The sequence below is a fragment of the Anser anser genome (genome assembly GCF_964211835.1).
Source record: "Anser anser genome assembly, chromosome: 16".
In the NCBI taxonomy this organism is placed as follows: Eukaryota; Metazoa; Chordata; class Aves; order Anseriformes; family Anatidae; genus Anser; species Anser anser.
Window position 1 is genome coordinate 2,804,609 of NC_139737.1, and position 20,170 is coordinate 2,824,778.

The following is a 20,170-nucleotide window of genomic DNA, read 5'->3' on the forward strand; positions in this document are numbered from 1 at the left end:
GCACAAGAATTTGATGTGCACAGTTCATGCTGCAGAACATCCTCTAGAAATCCCGAGGCATGGGTTTTGGTGCAACGAGGGGCCCACAGAGCTTAGCGGGACCTCAAGGAGAGAAGTGGCCGAGTGGTCTTCAGCCCTCCGGGCTTGCAGTCCAGAAGGTCTCACCAGCTCGTCTGTGTGCAAGGGTTGGCGTGATCCACATCCACATGTGGGCTCTTGCTGGAAACCTGGGTCTTCTGCCTGCAGCTTTGCCTGACCACGTCCCTGGGTGCAGTTCCTGGAGCTGTTTGACACAGGCTGGCTGGTCCAGAAACAGCAAGCCCTTAGTGAGTCCTCCAGCATGTGCATAGACGTGGTTTACACCACCCAAACCAGCGCTGTTCAGCAGCGGCTCCGCACAGCTCCTCTCGTGCACCGCGCGGGTTGTGAGAGCCCAAATGATCTCAGGAAAACTGAGGTTGAACAGCTTCTGCTTTGATGCCAAATCCTGCAGCCCACATCCTTGCCCTTCATCTGTCCTCTTTTGCTCAGTGTGTTTCTGCAGCATCCCTGAGTGCGGCGTGGCCGGAGGGGATAACGCAGCCTGGCTGACTTCATGCACACCGTACGCGTGGCGTCGGGGCGGTGCTGGATGTTCGGGTCCTGCTGTCTTTATGACAAAAGGTGTCGTGCTCCTGATTGAGGTTTCTTGCACAGAAATATGTGCGTGTACATCACGTAACACGTGTAGAGTGACTTTTCCAGCTGTGTCAGCCCTGCTGCACAGATGCTGCAGGAATAGCGTGACTGCTCGCAGCAGACCCAGTTGCTGCGTGCGGTGCGCTGAGATGGTCGGCGTGCACGGGGGTCACTGCTCTGGGATTTTTGGGAACCTGAGCAGCCAAAATTGTCCTACTCCATCCAGGCAGCGTGCTGAAAGTGGGCATGGATGGGGACGCCCAGGGGCAAGATAGCCCTGGCTGGGTGGGACTCGCTGCTGATATCAGTTAGGGGCTGGGATAGCCTCGTTTCTGGAAATATTGCCTGCTGACATCCCAGTGCCCACACGTGCCAGGCAGCACCCCGGGCACGGCTCCGCGCTGAGGTCCTGGGCACCGCGGGGAAGGCAGGGCTGGGAGCGCCGGGGCCATGGGCTCCTGGTCACCAATCCCATCTGCTGGGGGATTGCTGCTCGGAAAGTGCTGGGAGGATGCGGCGTCTGACTGCGGTGTGCAAGGCAGTGTTTTCATGCTTACCCGTGGGCGTGGATGGGTCTCTGAGTTAAGAAAGGCTTCTGCAAGGTAGCAGCTTACCTCCCCCTTACGCACACCTTGATTTCTATTTCTGATGCCAGTTACTCGGGGTCTGGCTGAGCTCTGAGGCTGAATCAGCTCCTGTTGAAACAGTCCCCGTGGATGTGAGCTTGGAAGAAGAATTTAGCTTCCTCCCTTCCTTTGGTTCCTGGGTCTGTTCTTCTCTCTTACCCAGAGAAACGCATCTCTGGAGACTTCTCACACGGCGTGGGAGGATGTGAGCAGCCTGGCAGTGACAGACCTGAGTGGTGGCTGAGGGCAGGGGAGCTGCTCGGAGGCTGATTTGGAGGGCTGCTGCTCCCCGGGCACCGGGGCTCGGTGCTCAGGGAGGCTCAGTCGTGCTGAGGACACAGGTCCCAGACCAGGTCTGCCATCCCCTGCCTGTTGGCTCTTCCTCGTGTGCTGCAGCTTTGCAAGGTCAGCAGGAGCTCACCGGCGGCTGGGGGAAATGATGTGAGCACAAGTCCCACCAGAAAAATGGGGAGCTCGGTTTCAGGCACTGGAAAGGGCCGGGCATTTAAGTAGGGACCATTTTAGGAGCAGGAGGTTGAAGGAGAAGCGCTGTGGGGAGAAGTCTGATACCGCGGCTGGATTGCTATGGCCTTCGCCCCAATTGCCTGCCATTGTCTTATCTTTAAGACAGAAAGGAGCTGATCTGGAAAAGTTCCCTCTGCTCCAGCAGGGACGGAGCCGGTGGGTTCTGGTACGGTTATGCTGCGACTCAGTGGGAGACGTTGGAGAAGTTATGCAGCGATTTTTTTTTATTTTTCTCCAGAAAAGCGCCAGGAGGTGGGAGCGCTCCTTCCCTCAGCCTTCAAGGAGAGCGAGCTGCTGGCTTGTGACTCCTCGCTGCAGTGCAGAGCCCTCTCCTTTCCTCAGGGCAGGAGCTTCGCGAGCAGCTGACTTGGGATCGAGCCGGGGGGCTGAGCAGCGGCTGCTCTGCTTTGTCCCCAACCCCGGGGGCTGGATCCTGGCCGTGGGGCTCCCAAACGCTGCGGCGCGCGGTCCCGCTGGCCCCTCGCGCTCTGCAAGCCGGGGTTGTGCCTTGAGCGGCTTTTTTTTTTTTTCCTTCATGCACTATATTCAGGAGGAGATGGACTGCGCTGGCACAGCTCCAGAGGCAATCCTCTCCTTGCCAGGAAGCCAGATGCATGGTCACATTGCCTGCCTCTCCCTGGCAAGGCTGGGAGAGCTTCAGCAGGTGTGAGCGAGCAGCATGCGGGAGCCGCAGGTTGGGCGCAGGCTGCCTCCGAGGGGCCGCCAGAGCCGCGCTGCGGAGCCCCCGGCCGGGCACTGCCGCAACAAACCAAACCCCTGGTGGGGGATCCTCCCCGGCACTGTCCTCCCCGGGCTTTAACCGGAGCAAGGAGGCAGCAGGATGGAGAGGTTTTTCCCCCGTCCTCCTCCCCCCGCCTTCCCCGAGCCTTCCACCTCCTCAGCAATGTTGCGGCAAGAGCGGGGACTGGCAGTCAGCAGACTGCAGTGACAGATGGCAGGTCATAAGCCCTCGCGCTAATCTAACGCCGCAAAAGAAAATAGGGCTGGGGGTGATTCAGCTGCTAGGCCTCAAAGCGAGAGCATGCCGGGATAGCGTGCTCCTCTGACACGTCCTTGAAGGATGCCGCGTCCCCCAGGACCGCGGGGGACAGAAGCAAAGTGGCGACGAAGCACAAATCTGGTTGCAGAATGAGGGGAATTCGGCAAAGCCTGGGCGATGTGCTCGTAGTCGTTCGGAGTAACTGGGTTTCTGGTAGCAAGATGCAAGTGTTACTAGTAGAAAGCTCTCTGAGGAACGATTTGGGATCCAGAGCTGAAGCTACCCGGGCACGGTCATCGTCCCAACCTTGCTTGTCCCCTGGCCGGAGCTGCCAGCACCCGTAAATGTTTCTGCCAAGCTGTCTCTGCGTGGATCTGAAAGGAAGCTGAACCCATGCAGTTCAGCACAGCGCTCTGGAAACACTCACGTGGCAGGAGGAATTTCCTGGCATTTATAAGCTGCAAGTTGCGTTTAGAGCTGATGTGTTTTGTTGAAGGAAGAGCGCAGGCTGCAGCCCCAGCCGCCTGCATGCTACGGAGGCTCCTGGGCTTGGATAGTCCTGGTGGAGCCAGTGGGGCTCTTGGCTATAGGATGTCATTTATTGAGTAAGGAGGGGACAAAAGAGACCTTGGAATGCCTCAGATTAGGACCCACGGGCCAAGTTTGCTGCAAAAAAAGCCTTAGCTCAGCTGACCTGGATGGAGCTATGGGCGTTGTGGTCCCATCTCCTGGGTCTGCATGGGAAGACCTGGTTCGTGCACAGCTGGTGGCTGTTGGGGCAGCTCCTGTTAGCCTCGCGCAACCACTGCTGATGTCACCCTAAAAAAGAGGGGGGAAATCAGTTTATTATGAAGACAGGTTCCTGTAGAGGGAGTTTTGGGGACTTTTAAAATGCAAATGCACCAGGAAGATGGGTGCTGCTGTCTGTGGCGTGGAACGCAAAGGCTGATAGGGAAGTTTGTGTGGGTTGAAAGAAAAGCCATGTGGGGTGCAGAACAGCCCATCGGGAGGCCAGGGGAGTAGAGGAGAGCTGGCTCATTGGTTTGGCCTTGAGGTGGAGCTCCCTGGAGACTTCACACGGCCACAAGTGACGGAAGGAGTCGGTGTGCTGAGGAGCAGCTTCCTTCCCCTTGGGGTGCCCGGGGAGTGGTGTGGCCGTGGTGACAAAAAGCAGCGTGCGGCTGGGGCACGGGGGAAGGTCTGGGGGGACCACGAGGCCTCTCCCAGCCCCAGGGAGGTCTGTGAGCTGTGCGGCCCCGTTTCACATCGCTCCCTCCCAAGGGGCCCTGCTGCATCGCTAATGACCTGCTGGCTGATCCGGTGGGAGAGGGCCACTTAAAGTGTAAAACCCCCCCAAGGGATGACTAAATGGGCTTGTGACAGCCTCCTGGAGAAGAGTTACCCGTCTTGAAATGCACTGTAGACCAACCTTCACACCCGAGAGCTACATCCAGAGGGCGGGTTTCGGTTACGGCTCGGTTTGTTCTGGGGAGATCAGGTGCTCCCCAGCGGTCACCTCCTGAGAAATAAAGGGGTGCACGAGGAGGTGCTCGGTGCCCTCCAGCACGCCCACTCCGCTGCTGGAATACCGAAATAAATAGCATAAATCCGTATAGTTTTACTGGAAAACCAAGGTAGAAGGGAGATAGGTGAAAAAATGTCGAGTGCGGGGTCCTGTTTTCAGAGTCCTTCCCATGTAAGTGCACCCAAGGCGCTGGAGGCGAAGGAGCTGCTCGCTTCGGCTGTGTGATGATGATAATAAGCGGTAGAGGTAGTGGCGAAGCCGGAGGAGTGAGCCTGGGCGAGGGAGCTCCCGCCGTGTAAGTCTCTCTGTGCAATTCCCCCAGCTCTCCTTATCTCCCCGTGCCTCTGGTTGGCACATCAGGCAGACAAAGGGCTTGCCGCAACTTGGCCTAGCGGCTGGGGAAATTGTTTCAAAATTTCCAGCAACTGCAACAATTAAGGGAGCTTTCGAGCCGGGGAGAATGGCCGTCCCCTTAGGATTCCTATCACCGAAGGATAACATTTCCAGGCTTTGTCCAGCAAGAGATGTCACTTCATTTACAGAGATCCCCACGACGTCGAGGTATATTGGATATTGCTTATTATATGCGAAAGACTATCGGGAGTCATCTCGGCCGGGCTAATTGTTCCTGGAGTCGGGGCCGGTGGCATTTTAATTTCGGTAGTGGTGGTGGCTGGAGAAGTTTCCCAGAATTATAAAAGATGCAAGGGTGAGGTTTTTAGAAATAGTAATTGCCCTGATTCAGGGGATTTATGATGTCGACTGCATCCCTGAGAAAGAGGGCATCGTGGGCTGGGACTGGCTGCTGCCAGCTGCCCTTCTTGGGATGCAGATGGGATGGGAACCAGCAACTCCGACAAGAAGCGGATGGGTTCCCCAACAGCCACGTTGACATTATCACGTTCTTCGATGTTTGCTTATATGGCTGGCCAAAAAAAAAAAAAGCATTGCCCAATTTTGTGTCACTGCTGACCTTACAGTCTTTCTAGGGTGCTTCTCTTCCCCTCCTGCTCTGGGTTGAGGTGCACGGAGGGCGCCGCGCCTTCAGCTCGTGTCCTTTGGCTGGGGGGGAAACGGGAAGGGGTGGGGGGAGAGGCAGCGAAATGGCTCCGCCGTGCTGTATAAATAGTTGCTTTATTACCATAAAAAAAAAAAGGCGCTCCAAAGATTTTTAGGATCAAAACATACCAAAGAAAATGTAAAACAAAATTAAAATGAAGCCAAGTATTCACATTGTCAGCAGTTATTTTGTCACTGCAAAGCATCTCCTCAAAGGAATATTGTGCGGCGCAGCAGCAGCTGAATGAAGCACGCGGCTCCGGCGCTCGCTTGAAAGGGAAGAGCGGGGACATCTTCAAACCCCGGTAATGGATCCCTGGGGCTCCTCGCCAGTCTCGTGGTGGCACTGACATTGCCTGTGAAGTCAGAGGCTGGCAGGTTGTTAAAACTTCCTGGTTTTAACTGCATCAAGTGTTGCTGCGGTTTGTTGGACGTATAAAATCGCTTCTCCACCTCCTTTTTTTTTTTTGGAAAAAAAATAATCCAGATATCAATAAGGAACTTGAGAGAGGAAAACACTATAATTATAGCCAAAAAGCTGGCATGGTGCCTGCTGTATAAACCCGTTATTTTGGTAGCATAGAACTCGGTACTGGAATAATTCTCTGGGTGGAAACTTGGCAAACATGATCTCAGCCTGTGAGCTAATCTTTTCTTTTTCCTCCTGTAATAACATTTTTTTCCTTCTCCGCAGATTTAGCCGTTTGAAAATTGTGCATCCTATTACCGAGATTGTGTATGCACAAATGACCTATGTTATGGGCCTCTGGGGTGATGTGAATGGAGACAAGAGATCTGCATGTTAGATTAAAACCCCTTTGCTGGAAAATTGGTGCCCTGTAGATTCAAACACAATTAGCCTTGATCTGAACCGCTGCCGTGATGGGGACTGGCTGCAGCGGAGGGCGACAGGAGAGGACTGGGCTCCAGGGGACCCCGGGAAGGGTTTGGGGATCGGGAGACCCTGGGAAAGGTTTGGGGATCAGGTGTGCTGAGTGGTGGGGAACGTTTCTGGTTCAGTTCTTCACTGCTTGGTGCGGCAGCCTGGCAGCTCTCGATGTCCTAGGGCAAACTGGCCTCGTGAAATAACCGCCCCAATGCTTGCATAGATGGCAGGGTCGGGCCCCTTTGTGGCATGGAGGCAGTTATACCTGCACAGCGTTGTGAAAGGCTTCACGAGCCGTGCGTGAACCCCAGGCTTTATTATTAGCCCCTGTTTTAAGAGGGACGAGACAGCAGAACACCTCTGTGAAAGTGCAAAGAGCTCAGATGATGCTGGAGAAACAAATTTCTCATTGTGACCTACATCTGTGCTGAAGGAACAGCTCGCCTCTGCTCGCAGGTCCTGGGAGCTGCGGATGCTGTGGGAAGAGAGCCGGGCGTGCATTGAAATTCCCGTCAGCCTGCCGTAAACGTCTTTCTAAATGAATATAAAAAGATCAAATCTCTTACCGCTGCTCTCGCCGCACCCAGGGCGCCTCGCGGCCCTGGCAGCAGGGGCCAGTCCCGAAGCGCTGCGCCTGCCTCGCCGGCAGCCCGGGGGGCACAGCTGGCCCAGCGGGGCCTCGAAACCGCCCCGTCATTAGTTCCACTTCCCTGCCGCAGGAAGGGGACTGCGGCCGCCTTTGAAATCTCCTTACCAGGAAGTGGGATGCGCGGTTTGCTGGCGCGCTGATTTTCAGAGAGCGGTCCCTCGGTGGGGGATTTGGTTTGTGGGCTTGGGAAAGGCGCTCAAAGAGCTGGAGCAGGCTGAGGGCAGAGATGCTCTGCGAATGCTGGCGTTCACTTAGGGCGGCCAGCAAACCTGCCTGTGGCTCCCGGCCTTTTCCATGGCAAAAGAGAGAGAGGCAAAAGTTCCTCCAGGTCACGCAGGTGCTTGAATTCTGCCCCCGCTCCCGAGGCTGTGCTGGACGCAGGCTGTAGCGGTGCGCACGAGGCAGGGTGGCTTGGTGGGTAGGTGTGAGCAGCGTTGGTGCTGGCAATCAAATCCTTTTGATACCTTGTTCTGTGTTGTTAAAGCTGTGGTTCGAGGTGAAGAGCCTTACCTTGGAGGCACCTGCCTGCTCGCAGGACGTGCGAAGGGGTGATTATTTTTAGCCGGTGTTGATTACTGCTGCAGTGAGTGAACCCTCGGTGTTCTGTACCAGAGATCGTCCCCCGGGGTGGTCACTTACATTTTGCTGACTGCTGAGAGCAGCTCCTGCTCCTTCTGGGGACTTGGGATCGATCAGAGACTTGGATCCTGCTCCCAAGACGACATGCCTGCAGTCACACACTGCTCTTCTCTGCGGTGACACTGAAGCGGCAGCGACCTGTACCCGAGCAGCGACCTGTACCCGAGCAGCGACCTGTCCTCGTGTTTCTTTGGCAGAGCTGCGGGGACATCAGCCAGCTCGGACCCTCACCACGTAGCGGTGTTTTCAGGGCTCGGTCGAAGCGGATGTGCCCCGCTGACGCCCCCTCTGCTGCAGCTCTCAGCGGGCTCCTTGGCTCCGTCCCAGCGCCGCGTGAAGGTGGCTGCAGAGCTGCTGGATGAGCGCAGGCTCCCATCTGGCCGGTCTGGCATGGGGCAGGGCGCAGGTTTTGCCCTTTGTCTTTGTGGGTGGGGGGCAGCGTGCAGGGCTTCCCCCCGATCCTCCTCCACCTGCAGGAATAAACTCAGAGAGTCTGGAAGAGATGGTCTCACGGTGGGGAGACCTAAAATGATGGTGCTGCTGTTCAGCAACTTGATGTTGTTCTTCTCCACCTTAAAAACCCACTGGTTACCTTCCTTTGGTACAAATCCATGGGGTTTGTAACCAATTTTCAGTGCAGGTCTTGGGAATGACAGCTTGAGATGGGTTTGGTCCTTGAGAGCAGGTTCTGGAGAAATAACCCCGACCCTCTCCGTCACACTCCAGCTGTGAGCAGCGATGGAGAGGCCCGAGCTCAGCCTGGCCCCAAGGCAGCTGCCAGCAAAAGGCCTTTAAAAACCTGAGGCTGGGATCATGGTTGTGCACGGTGACACCTGGATGGGATGCCCCCTGCATGTGGTCATGGGTCATGGTCATCAGAAATGGGCCTCCGAGCTCCTGCTCAAAAATCACAAGGGCCCAAGAGGAAGGGAACTCAGTGTGCTGTGCTGTCTTTTTCCAGAGCTTGTTTTTAACCTTTAGAAATTCCCGTTTGTGCCATGAAACTTCTTAGGAACAGAGGGAGGAACATCCTGGAAACGAAACTTGGATGTTAACCCAAGAAACCCAGGTGTTTCTGCTGCGAGGGGAAGGTGTCGTGGTGGGGTCTCCATCCATGGAAACGGGTCTGCATCTTTCATCTCTGCTACTTCCAAGGGACAGAAAAAATAAAAAGCCACAACCCTGGAATATTTTATCTTGTTCCACAGGACCCTAGCAGATCTCTCCCCTGGGCCCATAAATCCTTTCCTGACTGTCACTGCTGCTCCCGAGCTCCGGTGCGGCGCACGGGGAGAGCGAGCTTTGTTCCTCCGCCGCGCAGAGGACATGCCACAAATAATTTAAGGGGCCGTTTTTCTTTTTCGATGACATTAAATATTCTTTACTTTAAGGAAAAAAAAAAAAAAAAGAAAAAATCATCCACGCCACTTAGTGTAAAGCAATATATCCGGAAGAAGGGCGGATGCTGTTTAATAAAAGGCACGGCGCTCACCTCTGCCTTCCCGAACCTCCTCCCGGCGAGGCTGCTGCGGGGTGGCTCCTTGACCACCAGCGAGCTCCTCGACGGGCCAGAGCTCCTAAGGATGTGCTTCGTACCTGCAACTCTGCCGCGGGGAAAGGGAAATTCTGAGTTGACCGAAACCTTCAGGAATTTGGGGTTTTGCCTGACCTATTCTGGCGTCTTCCTGTCCGCTGCGTAAATCTTGCGCTTGTGGCCCGGGCTGAGGCTGTGGGAGGCTGGGAGCAGCCCGGGGAAGGATGGGGTCCCAGGGGGCTTGCTCCGCTTTGGCTGGGGGCAATGGCTGAGCCCAAGGAGGGGATTTTGGTAGCAGTGGATCAGAAGCTCCTGAGAAGGGAGTGTTCGAGGCTGGGGGAGAAGTCCTCCTGCTCTTACAGTAACCAGATTTGACCAGGAAAGCAGTGGAAGAAAACTCTGATGGTAGATTTTATCGGGTCTCTCTCAATGTAGGAGCATGCAATAAGCTGTCTGCAATAAACTCACAGCAGTGAAAAGTAAGAGGAATATGCAGCGGGGAAAAATCTGATTTCTGACCCGCTTCACCCCCTCTCCTCTGTTTCTTCCTTTTGCTTTCCCTGCTACAAAACCAAAATTAGAAAAAGTAATATATAGGGAAATGGCATCCAGAAAAATGTTATGGGAAGGAAAGGAGTGAGTCAGGAATGGAGTAACACCAATCAAATTGAGTTTCAAAGACCCTAAAAATATTCTCGTGATTCAAGCAACTGAAACTGAAGGACACCGTGCACTCAGGAGCAGGTTATTTTCCAGTCCCTCACTCTGTCAGACCCCAAACGACCCTTCTCAAAAACCTATTCCTCGAACCTTTCCGTGCCTTTAATGGAAAGTTTGCCACTTGCTTATCTCATTCCTCCTTTGAGCTGTCAAAGGCACCTTGACTTGCTTCTAAAACTTCCTTCCAGTGCTCAGGTATACATGTGCCTCTTACCGCACGTGTCGAGAGTTTGGAAACGAGTCTGGAGAGTGGAGAAATCTTGTGATTTCTAACTAAATGTAATGGTTGCTTGCAAATTCCGCTACAGAATTGAGTCTTCTGTTTTTATTATTATTTTTTTTTTCATTTGTATTATATTCTGGGAGTTTTTTGTTATTGCCTAACACCTTATTTATAATTTGTAAGCAATTAATTTGGGGTATCTGAACGCATGCGTTTGTAATGCAGGTGGGATGAGGATGACTTGCAGATCCCAGCTTTTATTTGGCAGCTTCTTGTTCCCCTGTAACAGTTCGACCTCAAACAGCCAGGGAGCTGATTTTAGAGCAGCAGAGAGAGAATTTCAGAGCTCACCTGAACTCGGTCAATGCAAAATTATACATGCCTCTGCAATGTAAACTGTGCAGCGTGCCCTCAGGTTTAACCGTGCCTGTTCCAAGGAGGTGCTCGTGGCAACTCGGTACGGCGAGGAGCTGAAAGTTGTCAGCTTGCCGCTTTGGTCTTTGCCACTTTTGTACGAATTTTCCTGAATGGCATCGTGTGTTTGTGTGTTTCTGTAGGTGCGTCGCGGCGTGTTTGATGTGGGCGCACCACGCATCTGCCTCGTGTAGCTCCCGTCTATCCCGTGTTAATTACATCGCTCTGGTGACATAATAAACACCGAGCGAGTTGTGAATAGATTATTTATGATGCCACCTGAACTCTAAGTAATTATAGCTGTGTAATTTAGCTTCCCCCTATTTCATTTTATATATAATGTAATATTTCAAAATATTCCCGTGCACATCTATCTTTAGCGCTGTGTTTGAACGAATAAATTGTGATTCTCTTTCAAAGGCAATATATCAGCAGTGCCCTTAAGGGAGGGCGCTGTAGCTCTGTCAAGAACGATCCATAAACTAATTTGCACATAAACAGAGACAATGGATACTCACAACTAAGGCACACCTTCGTTCACAGCAGATAATACCCTACCTACCTGTCTGGGTGTATTTAAGTCCAATGTTCCACTGTCAGAGCGCTGAAGGAAGGCGTGCGATAAGTCTCAGCCTGGTGGTTTTTAATACGGGACCTTTCCCGTAATTTAAGCTGTTGGGGTAAAATTATTGTTGGGCAACAAATATCTTGTGGTAAACGGGATGGAAGTGCTAATGCTTACAGCTGGGGGGGTAACGTTGCTTCGGGGGGAGCGTTGTTCGCTGGTTGTTGGTGTTTGCTTACGGGCTGCGAGGATCCAACTTCCAAACCCGCAGCAGCCTGGTGCTTTGGGAACGAGACCTTTGAACGTCACAGCAGCTCGTCGGGGAGGCTGAGATGGTGCTGACGGATCAGGAGAGGCCCCTGCCCAGCCCTTGTGTCCCCCCTGCTGCAGGGGCTGCCCCCTCTGCCCTCACTGATGGGCAGTGAACGCTCAAGGTGAGCTCTCCCCACCCCGCTCCCACCTCTTTCCGCTCGTGCTCACTTGCTCCTGGACAGGTGGCCCCGACTGCCCCTTGCCTCAGTTTCCCCAGCTGTAGATGCACTAAAATAGGGCTTTGTAAACTGAGGGGGGTTACGTGATTCGGTACGGGAACAGGTTGCTGCTCAAAGGTGCTAAGCAGGAAGCTACAGACCTGACTCAGCATGAGAACATCAATCAGGAGTCAGGAAATCAGCCAAAAATATTTGTGGGTTGGTTTCTCCAAGTGCTTTGAGATCTTCATACGAGAGACCGCGTAAATGCAGTGTATTATTACGTTATATCCTTGAAAAACCCATCTGGTATGATTTCTCCCTCTTTTCTGTTCCTTAGAGCCCTTGCGGGCTCATTCCTCGTCCTCCCTGCCCCAAAGCCGTGGCTGATGGCAGTGCCCTTGAGCGGTGAGCAGCGCCGCCGGCTGCCCTGCTGCAAAACCCATCGCACCCAGGGCTCCCCCAGCACCGAGGGCGTGCGCACGTTTAGGGCGATTAAAAGGTACTTAAGAGAGTCAGAATCTTTTTTTCTTTCTTTTTTTTTTCTTTTTAATTAAAAATGTTGGGATTCAAACTTTACACGGGATTTGCACTGGCTCCGGTCCCCAGTTGGCGTGTGTGAGGCGGCACCCGGGAGATTCGAGGTTTCCATGACATCATCCGGTAACTGTGAGCCTATCAGTTAATTAAATACTATATCCATGTATTCTAGTTAATTGATGCTTCCTTTACATGGTTTATTGTGCTGCAAACTGGTATTGCTTCTGTCTCACTGAGCAAACACAGAGAGGGAGAGAGAGCAAGAGCTGCTGGGATGCTCCCGCTCGCCTCGCGCCCGGGGGAGCGGGGGCTGCTGGCACGCCGTGCCCGCCGCTTCCTGCAGCTTCCCCCGGGGTCACCCATCCATGGGGCTTCGTGGTGGCCCTATGGGTGCCGTGGGCATCTCTTATGGACGAGCCGAGCCGGGCAAGGCTTGCGGTTTCCCCCGTCCAGGTTTGTGTTGTGCTGCTGAGGGCAGGGTCCTGCAGATGGGTGCGCAGAGGAGGGATTTTGGTGGGACCTGCTGCGCTTCTGCAGTGCAGCAGCGTGGTGTCCTGCAGGAACGTGGCTGAGCCCAGGGCAGGCTCTGGGATGTGGCTGCACCTCCTGCCTTAGGGGAGGGGAAAAGACATCACCTCTGTGGTTTTTAGCGCGTGGAAATATCTTAAGTCAGGAAATGCAGCGTGGCTGGGAGTTGGTAACGTGACGTGGTCTGGCAGCAGGAGCTGACTGCTGCCCTCCAGCAGCACACCTCGGGCTCCTGCAGCTTCCCCCAGGGGTTCAGTCCCAGGGGTTCAGTCCCAGGGGTGACAGCAAGCCCACGTTGCCTGCTGTGGTCAGCCCAGCTGCGGACCAGGACATGGCACCAGGCTTGCCTAAAAGATGAGCACTGAGCTAAGTGATGTGCCCAGAGCCAGCGTGACTTTCTCCACCGACTGTGTTAGAGCGGGGAGACAAAGCTTCACGGTCCCCACAGAACCAGCACCCGATGGCTGCCTCTTCCCCCTGGCCCAGCCAGCTCCTGGGGGCAAAATCCAGTCCTCATCCCTCGGCCGTGGCCCAGGGCACGCGCACGCCTTCTTGTTCTTCTCAAGCTTGACTCCACTGCGGCTGCTAGGAGGACAGACAGTATTTTTGGTTAATGGATTGCAATCCAGAATGTAATTTCTGCAGCTGCTTCCTAGGAGTTTGGTTGTCTCGTAGTCTGGGACCGACAGATCTCTGGTCTCCTGCTCTGACCTTCTGCTGTCCGGGGGCGATGTGTGTGCTGGTGAGGGGGGGAAAGGGGGTGAAGCAGGGCTTGAGGGAGCTTAATTCACAGAAGATTTGACAAACCCCAATTTCAGCTCGGGCTCCACACGTGGAACTTGAAGACACATCTGCGTGCTGCTGTGAGGATGTGTCCGTGCTGATAGAGGAGATCCTAAAATGCAAGACAGTCCAGTTGGCAGCAGGAGCGTTTCTTCCCTTTAACTCCCAAGGAAATGCCATTCCAGAGGCTTCAGAGGAGCATATTCAAAGAGGAAGGAGTGGTATCCTACACAGACTGACCACTGGCTATCTTCTCTCCCTCCTTTTTTTATGCCCTTTCGTTCTCTTCCCTCTTCTTTCTCACCAAATGTAAAAATTCTCCCAGGAGAAGCTGGGATGCTGCACGTGTGCTGAGAGCCTTTCCCAAGGGTGACCTTGTAGGGTTTCCACCCTCTCTCAGCACCTTCCAGGCTGTCCTTTTCCAAGCAGGCAGTTCTTGTCCTCCTGCGGCTCCACACTTCTGCAGAGGGGAGGAAACACCACGAGATTTGCCCTCTCCCAAAGCTTTGCTTCTCAGCGCTGCTCTGGCCTTCTTCCAAAAGGCAGAGTGGCCCCGGCGCTCCGAGCAGCCGCTGCAGGTGGAGTCGGGTCCAGACGAGGGGGTCAAGGCAACAAATTTGCATCCCATTGCAGTAATCCCCCTCCGAATGATCACCCCTGATCCCGCCACCCTGCTAAGTGCTGCGGCGGTGGTGCGCTTTGGAAAATGGTGCTGTCTTCTATTAAAGGCAGGTATTTTTTTCTGTAATTCTCTTTAGTGTTGCCTTTCGAGGCCCCTCTATGTGGCTCCTTTCACTTCTAATTACTGCACTAGGAGATTACAGTGTGGTGCTGGCGACAGAGAGAGAGGAAGGGGGAGGAATGGGATGGTGGAGAGGGAAAGATTTCTGCGGTAATTTGCATTTAAAGCTGGCACTCAGCATTATATCTCCCTGTTCACCCATTGTCTATAAACATTTTAGCTCTTCCTTCTGCCTCATCAGAATGAATTAAGCATTTTCATTGCACCACCAGCCTAATTAGAGTCATTTACTATGTTGACACAAAGGGTTTTTTTATGAGCATCTCAGCTTTAATACACTACAGCAACATTGGAAACCTCCGATCAAAAGGTAAATGTTTGGGGGTCAGAGATATTTTTCAACATTCTCCCAAGAATACAAACAAGTTCCCGGAGAGGTGACGCGCGCGCTCGCGGCCCCGCTGGGACGCCGGCGAGTTTGCACGGGGAAGGAGGGTGCTCGTGCGCTCCTCCTGCCTCCTGGGTGCACTTGTTGAAGGGGGATGGCTCCGAGCGGGGCTGGCTTTGTGCTCCGCAGGCGCTGAGCAGTGCGGGGCGTTCGTTGGGTGGCATCGAAGGGCGGAGGGGGAGGACTCGGTGTGGCCCGTCAGCTCAGAGCTGGGCTGCTCGGGTTCTGGCGGGTCTGAGGATGCGGAGCCCGTCCGATCTGTGGCACGCCTCGGGGCTGGGTGCTCCACGTGGACATCCTGCAGCCTGGGCCGTGGAGGCTTCGGGTGGCTCTGGGTGCTCTGCTTTATTGTTAAAAATTATTACTGCCCTGCAGTTATTAACCCAGAAGAGAGCGTCCCCTCCTCTGCCCCGATAGTTCGGTTTCTTTAAGAGCTTTTAGAGAGGGAAGTGGCCAGAAGCTTCGCAGAGATCCGGGCACGGTCACAAGATCAGCACCGTTGTGCTGGATGAATGTCACGCCTCCCAAATCTGCCCCAGTTCTTAGGGATCTGCACATGTACAGAACTGCAAATATTTTTTGCTAGCTTACAAGAGCCACGTGCACAGGTCTTTACTCCTCGGTTCGGCTTTGGAGCCCTTTTGAAAACGGCTGTGACATTTCACGCCTTTCTGGTGGCTGATTTCTGCCTGGGTTCCTCCTACAAAGCTGTGCTTGCCCAAGGCAAGGAGGCGCCCTCCTGGTACAGGAGCCTGGATGTGCGCAGGAATCTTTGCAAGAGGCTTGATCCTCAAAGTTTCGAACAAGGAATGTCCCCGGGTGATCTGCTTGTTCACGTTTCTGACAGTCAGCACTGCTGCTATTGCGAGGAAACCTGAACTGCCTTTTTACCAGAAATTTTGTGGATCAGGAAAGCTGTTTGTGGTCTCTGCTGAATAAAAGCAATGGTTTACGGAGCCCTGTTTAAAACATTTCGATGTCCACTTCTCAATGTCTATATTTCATAATGAAGATTAAAGGAAATTTGTTGTCAAAATATCCTGTAATCTTTCCAATTGTTTGTTATTCCTCAGGAAAGAGATGCAAATGGAAGTTTCTCCTATTCAGAAATTTCACAGGTTTCTTTGAGTGGACCACGCTGACCTTAGGAGCCTCGTGACACTTTGTCCTTCTCTTTAAGGGTCTCATCTCACACCCCGTGCCTAAACCAAATTCCAGCTTTGTTATACAATCAGCGTCTTCCTTCACGGGTCTCAAGAAAAGCCTTAAAATATCCTGTGAGCGTTACGCTGGGAGGTCAATGCAGTAATTTTTTAATACTCTTGACCTGATGAGGGCCAAACTCCTAATTAGTAGTAGCAGACAATGTGATGTGGGGCATATTTGCGGTAAGATTTGTGAGAAATCGGGCAATAGTCACTAGCTGTGCATGTTTTGATGAGGTTGAGCGTGCTGGAAGAGCATGGGTACTACAAGGAGCTTTAAACCTAAAATGTAGCAAGTCAAAGGCTAGGCTATTCTCAAATAACTTCTGGGGGGGAGGACTTGGAAGGGCTTGAACAATTCTTTTTCCCTTATGCTATTACATCAAAGATTTTTGCACTGCAGCATATAAAATGCAGCTCACTCCAGGCCATTTCAGATCACAAAGTCTCTTAAGTAATCTGGTTTTTAAATATGTAGGGCAAACACAGCCAAGTGTTGTGCCTACACTTGTACCAACTCCTATTTATTAATCATTTATAAAAAAAAAAAAAGTTCAAGTGCAGAAAAAAAAATATATATAAACTGAGGTGAAGAGATTTGGTCTTCTGCATCTTTAATTTTTTTTCCGAGCATTTTTATTCTTCCTGCGGATGAATGAAATGAAAGCGGAAGCTGTGCTGGGGGTCTTCAGCCTCTAGGTGCAGCCTTGACCTAGCAAGATGCAGAAGGTGGGGAGGGATGAGCTGAGGCCATGCAGAACCGGCAAGCCCAGGTCGGGAACAAGAACTTCATTCACGCCTTCCGGACTTTTAAGGAGCTTTGGGTTTTTTTCCCCTGTGTAAAAGCAGCCTTACAAGCAGATTTTGCTTGGCCTGCGGGAATGGCAGAAATTTCTTGCTGATTTTACTGTTCTCTGTTTGCGGCAGCACACGTTTTCGTAGCTGTAGGTGCTCTTGTGCTCAGGACAAGGGAGCAGGCCGTCATAACCCTCTGGGCTCCCCATGCTGCAGGACCCCAGGCCGGCCCCTGCCCTGCCTCCCCCGTCCCGTGCAGGTCTCACCGCTGCTGCCCCAAAGCGTGGGGAGAGAGGAGGGGACCCACAGACTGGGCACACCGCTTAGAAAAGCAGGAACTTACAAATGCGTTTATCTCTCTCTCCTCGTTGTGAGAACTGTTATTACCGTACACAGTGAGTAAACGCCACCACTCCACCTTTCCCCCTCCTTTCGTGCCGTGGAAGAGGTTTTGGCGCGCCCCCGTGCATGCGTGTGTCCGTGCATAGGCTCACACAGGCTGGCCGCAAGCTCGTTCTCTTCTGGGAAATTAAATACTTATTTCCATAATCCCGCCAGGCCTGGCTAAAGCCTCGTGCTTCCCCTGAACTCCTTAACCCCCCTCGCTGGGCTAGATGTGGCTGTGGCCTGCGTTTTCCAACTCCTGGCCTGGTTGGGGCCGAATTGCAGCCGGAGCAAATAGTTCCTGCAACGTGGAAGAGCAGCAGGACGGGCTAGAGGAAAGGCTGGATCGTAAAAATACATCCCTGAGATCACCGAAGCCTCAGGCATCTCCAGCTACATATGCACCCAGTAATTATTCCGCAGACTGCAAGAACAGTGAAGTGTTGCTTCAATTTACGCATTCGCTGGCCTCCCTGCATTTGTTTCGTAGTCAGAGACTAATGGCTCGGGCACCGGACTGGAACCCAGGAGACCTAATTTATTTCAGGCTCTGCTACCAGCCTGCTGGGGAGCTCTGACCGAGCCTTTCTCCTCCCTCTGCTGTTCCTTCCCCTCTGTAAATCAGAGCTGGCGACGGCCAACTTGTTTGTAAAGTTTCCGATAAAAGGCACCGAGTGCGATTTGAGTATTAATAACGCAGCCTAGCGCTATGGAAAATTGATTTTAGCCACCGGATTATTAGCAGAGCCGGTTGCTCACTGTGATATTTAAGTGCTAGTTACAGGGAGAAGAATTGCCCTTTCCTTTTCTTTTTCTTTTAACCGGCCGAAGTGCTCTGAATGTCCACCGAGCCAAAATCCAGATGCCATCGCAGCGCGCCCGAGGAGGGGGAAGATCGAGGGAGCAAGGCCGGGGGCTGCAGAGGAGGGGAAGGTGTTGGAGGGGGAATGTTGGATGGGAAAATAGAGCAGAGTGGGCAGATTGGAGAGCGACAGATTGTGAAAGCGGGGGAGAGGGAGGGAGGGGGTGGGGGGGAAGCGATCCTATTAGAAATACCATGTGTGTGCGCGGGGAGGCTGTGCGTGCGGGGAGGAAGGGACGCGGCGTGTGCTGTAATATTATTCAAGCAATCACATGTATCGTGTGTTAGATAACTCTTCTGGTTGGTTAGCACCGCCAGGGCCGTGAACGTGTGTGCTTTAATCCCAGACACATCCCGGTTCGATCTCAAACGCACCGGGCTTTTCCTGAACCGCTCGGAGGGAGCGAGGGGAGGGAAAGTTGGGGCTCGCCGCTGCTCCCGGCTCGGCCGGGCTGGAAGCAAAGGGCGAGGAATTTGTCTGCTTCTGCCCAGGGAAAATGGCTCCTGCCTTGATACGAGGAACTTGGGGGCGGCCCGGGGGGAGCTGGGTGGGAAATAACCTCCGAGAAACCGCGGCACGGCCGCAGCGGATTAGGGAGCCCCAAACCCTCCGCCTAAAGGGGTGGGAAGCAAACCGAAAGGATCTGAATTAAGCAGGCCAAGCACGAGAAACGTCGAAATGGGGCTCCAAACTCTGTGCTGACACCATCAGCCTTAATTTCCCCCCGAGTGCAGGAATAAAAATTCATAGAGATGTGATGAAAGGCTGGGAGTATCAGACGGGAACCCGGAGACTTAACCCTGAATTCACTGCGAGGGGCTTGTGGTCGGGATATTTACGTTGTGCAGAAGCAAATTTTGGGGGTTCTGTTTTCACATTTATTTTTTTTAAAGTTGATGGAATGTTTCTCGAGTCTTAGACGTGAGCTAAGTGCTGTTTATTAGCATTTATCCCTGTGTGTATGCATGCGCACACATGCACATCCTTGAGGATTTTTTCGCAGCATCGTTCAGATACGAGCACGGTAATTGTGTAGTTCTTACGCCTGTGTAGATTCTGAGATAAAATGCTTTCCGCAGCTCAGGGATGCAAATTTGACCCAGAATTAAATTATTTTTAAAATCTTCCTCTGAGTAGAAAAGAGAATTAGATTCGCGGGGAAGGGAGATGGGGGGAATCGGCAAATTGCGGGCAGGTGCTGGGCAAGCTCCCTCCCTACGAATCTGTTAATGCATCTTAATCCTGACCCGCATGCCCTGCCCGGCTGGTGCTGTGGCCTCTCCTGACCAGGAATTGCAAAGGCTGCTGAGGCGCGTGGCAGCTTGCGTGGGGGTTTTTTGTCGCCGTTCATTTTTCCTGTACTCCAGGCAAACCTCAGCGAGGTTGCTGACCGTGTTTCATTTGTGACCCAGTTACAATTTGAATCCAATTGTCTGTTTTTTTTTAAACACAATCATTCTCCTTTTCTTTGTGTGCGCACCTCTATGTTTGCATATTGCCCCCAGTTAAACTGCGAGGAGATTTTGAGTGCGCGTAGGCAAAAATGTCCGATTTTGAAAAAGAGCCCACGATGTATTTTGTTTTGATTAAACGTGGCAGCTGAATGCGGTCCCCTTCCCCTTCTTTTGTCGTTCTTTGAATTTGTAAACAGGTGATTATTTGTTGTGGTGCTCCTCAGATTTGGGTGAGTTACACGTGAACCCCGCGGAGCTCGGTGTTGCTATGCAGATTGCTGATTTTGATGGCAGAAATGCAAAGCCCTGAAAGGAAGGCAGCGTCTCCGCGAGCCGGGCACACGCGCACCGAGTCCTGCCTGCACTTTTCATCCTCCGTCAGCGTTATCCGGCGCGGGGGGAAGTCGGAACGATGTGTAGGGTCCGAGCAGGTGCTAAATATTGGGCTGCAAATGCAAAGATTAAAAGTTGGGGTAGTGGTGTTAATAGGAGGAGGATGTACGTGCAGCGAGGTTGCAGAGAAACTGTTTGTAATGCTCCCCCAGTACAGCTTCCAGAGGAAAATATTGCAATTCTCAGTTTTCCACGTTTTAGTGGCGTGCTGGAAAAGCAACTATTTGCTTTTAAAAGTATCTAAGTATAAAAACCTAAATAACTGCATCCTCTACCCAAATAACAGAGAAATCCGAGTGTCTGCGGAGCCTATAGAATGAGATTTGCTTATATATTTCTGGCTTGCAGTTCAAAATAATTCAGTTCCTCATTCGGTTATGCTCTGCCTCACTCCATGCTTCTTCTGCTTCCTTTTTCCCCCTCTAATCTTTTTGGTTCAAACCCACCCTTCCCTCCCCAGTTTGACCAGCACGTATTTGGGTCGCTAGCCTCGAATTGTGACTTTTGCTCCTTAGAAGAGAG

At 52.8% G+C, this 20,170-nt stretch overlaps 1 protein-coding gene across 8 annotated transcripts in view; it reads left to right on the forward strand.

Moving 5' to 3' along the window:
- LOC310882826 (uncharacterized protein) overlaps positions 1–20,170 on the forward strand; it is a 172,526-nt gene that overhangs the window by 22,047 nt on the left and 130,309 nt on the right. Inside the window, exon 2 of one of the 8 annotated variants that reach the window (XR_014573158.1) lies at positions 7,433–10,131. The exons of 6 other annotated variants lie outside the window; for them this stretch is intronic. The gene's annotated coding sequence lies outside the window, so the exon portion shown is untranslated. Of the gene's footprint in view, positions 1–7,432; positions 10,132–10,545; positions 12,016–20,170 lie in introns of those variants that run through there. One more of the 8 variants, XM_083802122.1, reaches the window with a different exon arrangement.